Genomic DNA, 7,885 nt, shown 5'->3' on the forward strand with positions numbered 1-7,885 from the left:
CAACTATAGCTAAAGGTATTCCTCAAAAATTCTAAAAAGTGTGTTAATTGGTACTATATGGAAATTAAATATAGATCAACAAAGTTCACAACACTTTTAAGATAATAAGAAGTATTGCAGATGCAATATGTATGTATTAATCAGGATGAACTAGCTGATATGAAAAATATATCCCAACATTTCAATGGCTTAACTCCATAGAAATGATTTCTTATAGTAATTCAAAATGTTGTATGATAAAGAGTTGTGCAAAGTAATTTACAGACTAAAATTTCTTCTGTATTTTGGTTCTGGCTTTTTGTAAATCGTTCTTAGAGTTCATTCCTTTTAGCCAGGGAATAGAAAGAAAATTAAAGATCACACAGGGAAACTTATACACCAGCCTTGAGGGGGGTAGCATTACTTTTACCACATTCCAGGGATCTGATGATAGAAATATCAATACCCTTGATTTCCAAGGAAAAAGTGAAGTGAGTTTGGTAAAGTCTTATCCAACCTTGACCACAATTTATTTGATGCAAGTGGTAAAATTAAATAATGGGTCACATAAAAAGGGCTGGATTCTGATCATCAGTGAGGGATCATCCAACAAGAAGAATCAGTGTGTGTTACATTACAAGTCAATCAGCCAATAAAGACATCCTGCCAAAGAATTTTATGTTTAATATTACAAATTCGCCACCAAATAAATAATCAGAGGAAAAATAATCCTTTAAACTTACTTATGCATGTTTTATATCCTAGGATGATTTTAGCTTTAAAACCTTGGGGATGCTTTGGGTATCTAAATATGTACATTTTTACATTAAGCCTCTCTGAGCTGGGTATTTATCAAGCGGGAATTCTGCCTACTAAGAGATGGAGGGTTGTACAGGGTATCCAGCATGCCAAACAAAGAGAGAGCAGAAGAATGGGTGGAATATCAGCAGCAAATATTGAAATTGTATTTATGCAATTTTGAGCAGGTCCTAATGCAGACTTCATTAGTCATGGAATTGTGGACAAGGAATTTTATCTATCTATGTAAAATTTCCTCCTTAATACAATGAGGGGACAGGATTACATATTTTCTAAGGCTCTTTCTAGTGTTAAGGACAGTCTGTTTTTCTGTTAGGGGCTCTAACAAAAACCTTCCCACATAAGAACAGTAATTTAATAAAATACAGCTTTTTCTGGGAAGAGACAATGGACAGTTAGCAGGTACAATAGACATATAGCATTTAAAAGGCTTTGTTGATAGTTGATTCCATTAGTTTCTTTTAGGGCATGTAATGGAGAAAGGAATTTTTAGTTGTATTTGTACCTAACTATAGGAGATTTCAGAATCTTTTCTGGAATATTCTTCAATTTACACTCCTTAAATATGATTTCATGATTAATTTTTCTCAACCAACAATGCATCATCAAGATATTTACTTTGATTATGCTGATTTCTTGCAGTACAGAATGAGTTCAAAGAGAACAGAGATGTTGGTCCATTTTATTAATCTTACATTCTCAATGTCTGGAACAATATTTGGCACATTAATTTAATTCAATAAATACTTATTTAATGAATAAGTAAATTAAAAACGTGGGTATTTCAGAAAAATCAGGAAAGTTTCAAGAAACTTGAGGTGAATATTTTTGCAGTGAAGATCTATTTGGAAAAAGTAACTGGAATTTTCCATTGCTTTTCTAACTTACAGGTAGCAAATTGGGACCGGAGGAGGACAAACCCTTCAGGGAGCAAGCTTTTTCAAATTGGAAACTTTTGTAAACCTCATCTAGTGCTTTTTAATGTTGTCATAAAAGATGGATAAAATCCTATAAAATTATATCAACACGAACTATACATACAATATTTAAATAGAAAAAAGTTAACAGGATATTTTTGGTAAGTTTTATGAAGAATATTCATGAGGATTCTAACATAATTCAAAAGTAGCAAACAATTCTTAATTCTTAATCTGTTCAGTATAAAATAAAGTAGTAGGACCACACTAATATCCATGCCCCCACTTCAAATAACATCTAATTATCCATGTTTTATATTATTCCAAGTTCTCATTCATCTAACTCTCCACCACTATTTAATCATGATGAATTGTGACAGCAGCAGCATTTGTGTTATGGGCTATGATCTGCTATGATTCCTCTGCAAAATTATTATGATGAATCACACTTGTCAATGATTTTTGAATGAGACAAATCCAACCTAATTTGCTATCTGTGATCCAGATGTAATTGGCTTTGTATCATAAATCTTCCATGAAAATATTCTTCAGTTCCATTTCTCTCAGCAAACAAAAGTGTTCTTCATAGTTCACTCCCCCAAGAAAAACAATAGAGTATAATTATAAGGGAGAGAGAAAGTACACAGTTGTCTTGAATATAAAAACAGAAAGTGCCTGGATCGAATTGGCTGTACAAATGAATCTCTGCTATCAAAATCTTTGTAAATTGCTTCTCTCATTTTTGGTCCATGGACTCAATACTTTCATATAGCCATAAAACATTTTACCTTTATGCTAAGTTTTGGGAAATAAATAATGCTTACAGAGTGTACTATAATTTGAAAATAACTTACATGTTATTTATTTTTAAATACATAGAAGCTAAAAAATATCAAAGGGGAAAAGATCATATTCATTATTGTAGTACAATGGAGATAGAACTTTTAAAATGTTTGCTTTATTTTCAAGGGGAAGCTTTGTCCACTAATTAACTATGGTACAAAAAAATACAGACTATTATTTCAAATCACATACAGGCCAGAAAGCTTTGTTCTATGGCATACTTACTCCTGCTCTGACTCTGAGACCTGTATATTTGTGTGTGTGTGGTATGTGTGTGTGTGTGTGTGTGTGTGTGTGTGTGTGTGTGATGTATGTGTAATCTATTAAGTGAGTATCTTTGTTTGGAGATGGAAATAGTTGAGAAATTCTGAATTACTATAAGCCTGTCATTGATGTTTTTTTTTAAAGTATTTAAAATGCTTCTTTTATCAGTGGTGGGTCAGTAACCTTTCCCTCTATGTATGAAGCATAGCACTCTTCATTATGTAAATTGCCAGTATTAGTATAATACATCCTGATTAAGTGTATGAAACGAGGCATTTTGACCAATTAAATCTCAGAAAGTATAAATATACCCGTTCTCAGAAGGAAAACAAATCTTCTCCGAGATGAAATGTGTCTAATCATAAACCTCATTTCTTTTCCCCATTGTGCATTCATTCCCTTGTGCTATTTTTCATTTGATCCAAGCTTCTAAACTAACCTCACACAATAACACCATTAATAAAACTTAGCACTTATATAGTGCATTCCATCTCAAAATACGGAGCAAACATTAAATAATTAATGCCCATTGAAAGAAGTCAGCAAAAGTGTAGGATTTCCAAATTCTTATTTGGAACAAAATATTTCATTATTAACTTTTCAATGATGAAGTTTGTTTAATCTATTTTAAAAGAATATTTTTAGCTTGTCATATAAGAGGAATAATGTTCATGGTGGGGAAGTATATGAGCCTATAACTGGCTTTTACAGATGATTAAATGATCGGGTTGAAGCTGATAACCGCTAGAGCCATTTATGACCTCATATACTACTCCACTGTGGAACATTAGGCCTTAAATAACATCAACCATGTTCTTGTACTGAAAAGAGGAGAAAGAAAAATAAAATGCCCTTTCAGATGAAGAAAAAATACATATAGAGAACCCCATGGGAATATCATAAATACATATGAATAAAATTATATTTAGTAAAGGTTCTGCAATAGATTTGGAGGCCAGGGTATGCAGTGACAGCTGTCTGGGTAGCCTTTGGGTAGAAAATTTACGAAGGAATAGTTCTTTTATCTGTAGGCATAAAGAGTGCATTGGTTTGTAATAGGCCCTGGCAGTAGTCACTGCTGTACAGAGAACTCTAAACATTCACACAAAGTGAATTGGTGCTTACAGTACTAATCTGCTTATATTGAACATGTTCATAGTCTCTCTGAGTGGGCATTTTGCCAAAATCACATCTAAAAAAAGGCCTTTGGGTGGATGATGTCATGCAAAGGTCTATATAGTAAGAAGCTTAGCAGAAAAGTGTGGTAAAAGAGATCCCAGGAAGCAAAAGAAAAGCACATAAGTTGTTTGCAAATGCATGTAGAAGAATGCAAAGATAGTTGCTTCTCAGGTTGCCATTTAAAACATGTACATATGTTCATAGAATTAGTTGTCTAGCTTTCCTGACCTTTAAGTGTCTACTACTGAAACACATTTCTTGGATTAAAAAAAATAAATAAATAAAAAGAAAAGAGGCTAGGAGGAAGAAGATGTACAGAAAGTGTGGATAAAGAGTCCATAATAAGTAATATAAATAGCTACAGAACAGAAGCTTATTTATAGCAAATAGCAATAATAATAACAAAGCACTAAATTTTTTACACATATTAATTGACTTACTCATCACAAAAATCCTTTCAAGAAAAATCGTGTTCACTCTTATTTTGTAAATGATAAACTGAGACTTAAACACTTTAATGAGCTCCTGAGTGGAAGAGCCAAGATCTAAACCAGTAGTTCTGATTTCAGAGGTCCTACTTTTATCATCATGCCATGTCTCAGGCAATCTGTGTACCAGGCGAATGTACCACTCATTGATAGACATTCTCATGTATCTGTCATGAAAATCTTTTTATTTAAGAACTCTGAAAGAGATGGAGTCCCAGAAAGTGAGGAGTAAAACTGTAACTCACATTTATATTTCTCTCATCTCAGTACACATAAGCAGTTACTTTGGAAGGAACTTCTGCAGTTTCTAATACAGACCTTTTATTATCACTTGCACTAAGGAAAAGAAAAGTGAGCTGACAGAAGTCCTACAGTAAGGAAGTGTCTAAGGCTAGATGAGAACTCCTTTATTTTTGTAATGAGAGTACTTTTCCCCCCACAGTTAGCAGCATTGTCTTTTAGTATCTCCAAATAGAAAGATTCCTAGACATAAATCAGTAACTGTTTGAGAAAATCTATCATCTGTTGCCTTTGTACTGAGGTATGTGAAAAAATAATACTATTTCATTTAATGATCTTCATCATTAATTAATGCTAAAAACCCAATACCTGTTAATCTCAAAGGAATGCCTGATTGTTCTAACAGATAATCATAGATGGCCAAGTAAATCATTTATATACATACCCAACATCTTTGAGTGTTTACCATGTGCTAGCCATATGAAACTCAGCAAATTTTGTAACATGGGTACAGTTATTATTCACATTTTCAGGTGAGGAAACTGAGTTTGTTCAACGTTACCTATTAGGTTAGTGTTGGAGCCACTAACTCCAGAATTCACTCTCACCTCAACTGCCTCTTGAATATTTTTCTAATGATTCTAAGCAACAATTGGATATTTATTTATATCATAGAGGGCTGTAATTGGTATTGCTTAGATTATTCATTGTGCTTAATCTCATCAATGTTTTTTGATATAGATGAATGTTTTTCTAACTAGGAATAATGTGACTGCCTAGAGTAATTTATTCCAATATGTCTGCATTGGAGGAATAAAAATTCACAGTGATTTCCTTTCTCCTTGTTCAGATATTTTGATATTAAAAAACCATTATTTCAATTTCTATAAGTTATGAGGAACAATGATGGACCTTACAGTTGTTATTAACATGTACATAGGCATTTATATACGTAAATAGCCAAAGGTGTGTATATAATTGACATCCATTTGTAACTAGTAAAATAATCATCATTTTTATTTATATAAGCCCATTCATTGCAAAGTGCCTCATTATTCTCTTATTTTCGAAAAGCACAGTTCCTTCAGTAAAATGTTAAAGACATAAATTTGATTCCAGAGACAGATGTGCAAATATCATTTGTATTCTATTTAATGTTAACTGCATTCTACAGATAATTTGTTGGATAGCTCTGCTTAAAAGGGCAAATGGCACTCTCATACAGATGTTCACCACGTCTCTGTAGCTCAATAGGATGTGTGATATGTGTATATCTAACCATGTTCCCCAAAATAGAAAGTTTTTGCTACTTTCAAGCATGTGCCCAAAAGATGAGACACAAGGGCAAATTTTGATTAGTATTGCATCAATTAGCCTCTGATATACATTTCTTTTCTTTTGCTTTTTTTTTTTTTTTGCAGGGGGCGGAGGAGGGGAACTCAGGAATGCATTCAGGAGTACTCAAATACTGAGCCACATCCCCAGCCCTATTTTGTATTTTATTTAGAGACAGGTTCTCACTGAGTTGCTTAGCACCTTGCTTTTGCTGAGGCTGACTTTCAACTGGAGATCCTTTTGCCTCAACCTCCTGAGCTGACATGTGCCACAGCACCTGGCCTCTGATATACATTTCTAATGCCACGATAGAATACAGGACAAACTGAGAGTCGTAGTAATTTTATCCTCATCACACATATTCCTTAGGTGGCTATCAGTGTTTTCATCTATTTTTAATTTTTTTAATTTATCTTTTTCTGATCTTTTTAGATTTATATGACAGTAGAATGTATTTGGACGTATTATACATACATGGAGTATAACTTATTCTAATTAGGATCCCATTCTTATGATTGACTATGATGTGGAGTTACACTGGTCATTTATTCATATATGAGCATAGTAAAGTTATGCATGATTTATTCAACTGTCTTTTCTATTCTCATTCTACCCTTCCCTTCATTTCCTTTTGTCTGATCCTATGAACTTGTGGTTTTCTCTCCACACCCCCTTATTGTGTGTTAGTATCCACATATCAGAGAGAACATTTGGCCTTTGGGTTTTTTTTGGGGGGGCGGGGGTATTGGCTTATTTTTCTTAGCATGACAGTCTCCAATTCCATCCATTTATGAGCAAATGCCATAATTTCATTCTTCTTTATTTCTGAGTAATATTCCACTGTGTATATATACTACATTTTCTTTATCCATTTATCTGTTGAAGGACACCTAGGTTGATTTCATAGCTTAGCTAATGTGAATTGAACTGCTATAACAATGTGGCTGCCTCACAGTACTATACTGATTTTAAGTCCTTTGTGTATATACTGAGGAGCTGGATACTAGGTCAAATGTGGTTCCATTCCAAGTTTTCTGAGGAATTTCCATACTGCTTTCCAGAGTGGTTGCACCAATTTGCAGTCTCACCAGCAATGTGAGTGTACCTCTTCCCCACATCCTCACTAACATTTATTGTTACTTGTGTTCTTAATAATTGCCATTCTGACTAGAGTGAGATGGAATCTCAGTGTAGTTTTAATGTGCATTTCTCTAGTTGCTAGTGATGTTAAACAGTCATTTATATATTTATTGACCAGTTACATTTCTTCTACTGTGAAGTGTCTGGTTCTTTGCCCATTTATTGATTGGGTTTTAGTTCCTTTGGTGTTAAGTTTTGTGAGTTCTTTATATATCCTGGAGATTAATGCTGTATCTGAGGTGCATGTGGAAAAGATTTTCTCCCACTCTGTAGGCTCTCTATACATGTTCTTGATTGTTTCCTTTGCTGTGAAGAAGCTTTTTAGTTTGAGTCCAGCCCATTTATTGATTCTTGATTTTACTTTTTGTGCGTTAAGAATCTTGTTGAGGAAGTCAGTTCCTAAGCCAACATGATGGAAAGTTGGGCCTACTTTTTCTTTTAGTAGGCACAGGGTTTCTGGTGTAATGCATAGGTCCTTGATCCAGTTTGTGTTGTTTTTTTTTTTGCAGGGTGAGAGATAGTGGTTCAATATCATTTTGCTACATATGGGTATCCAGTTTTCAGCACCATTTATTGAAGAGGCTATCTTTTTGCCAATATATGTATGTGGCACTTTTGTCTAGTATGAGATAATCATATTTATGTGGGTTTGTCTCTATATATTTTATTCTGTTCCATTGG

The sequence above is a fragment of the Callospermophilus lateralis genome, chromosome 8 (assembly GCF_048772815.1).
Source record: "Callospermophilus lateralis isolate mCalLat2 chromosome 8, mCalLat2.hap1, whole genome shotgun sequence".
Lineage (NCBI taxonomy): Eukaryota > Metazoa > Chordata > Mammalia > Rodentia > Sciuridae > Callospermophilus > Callospermophilus lateralis.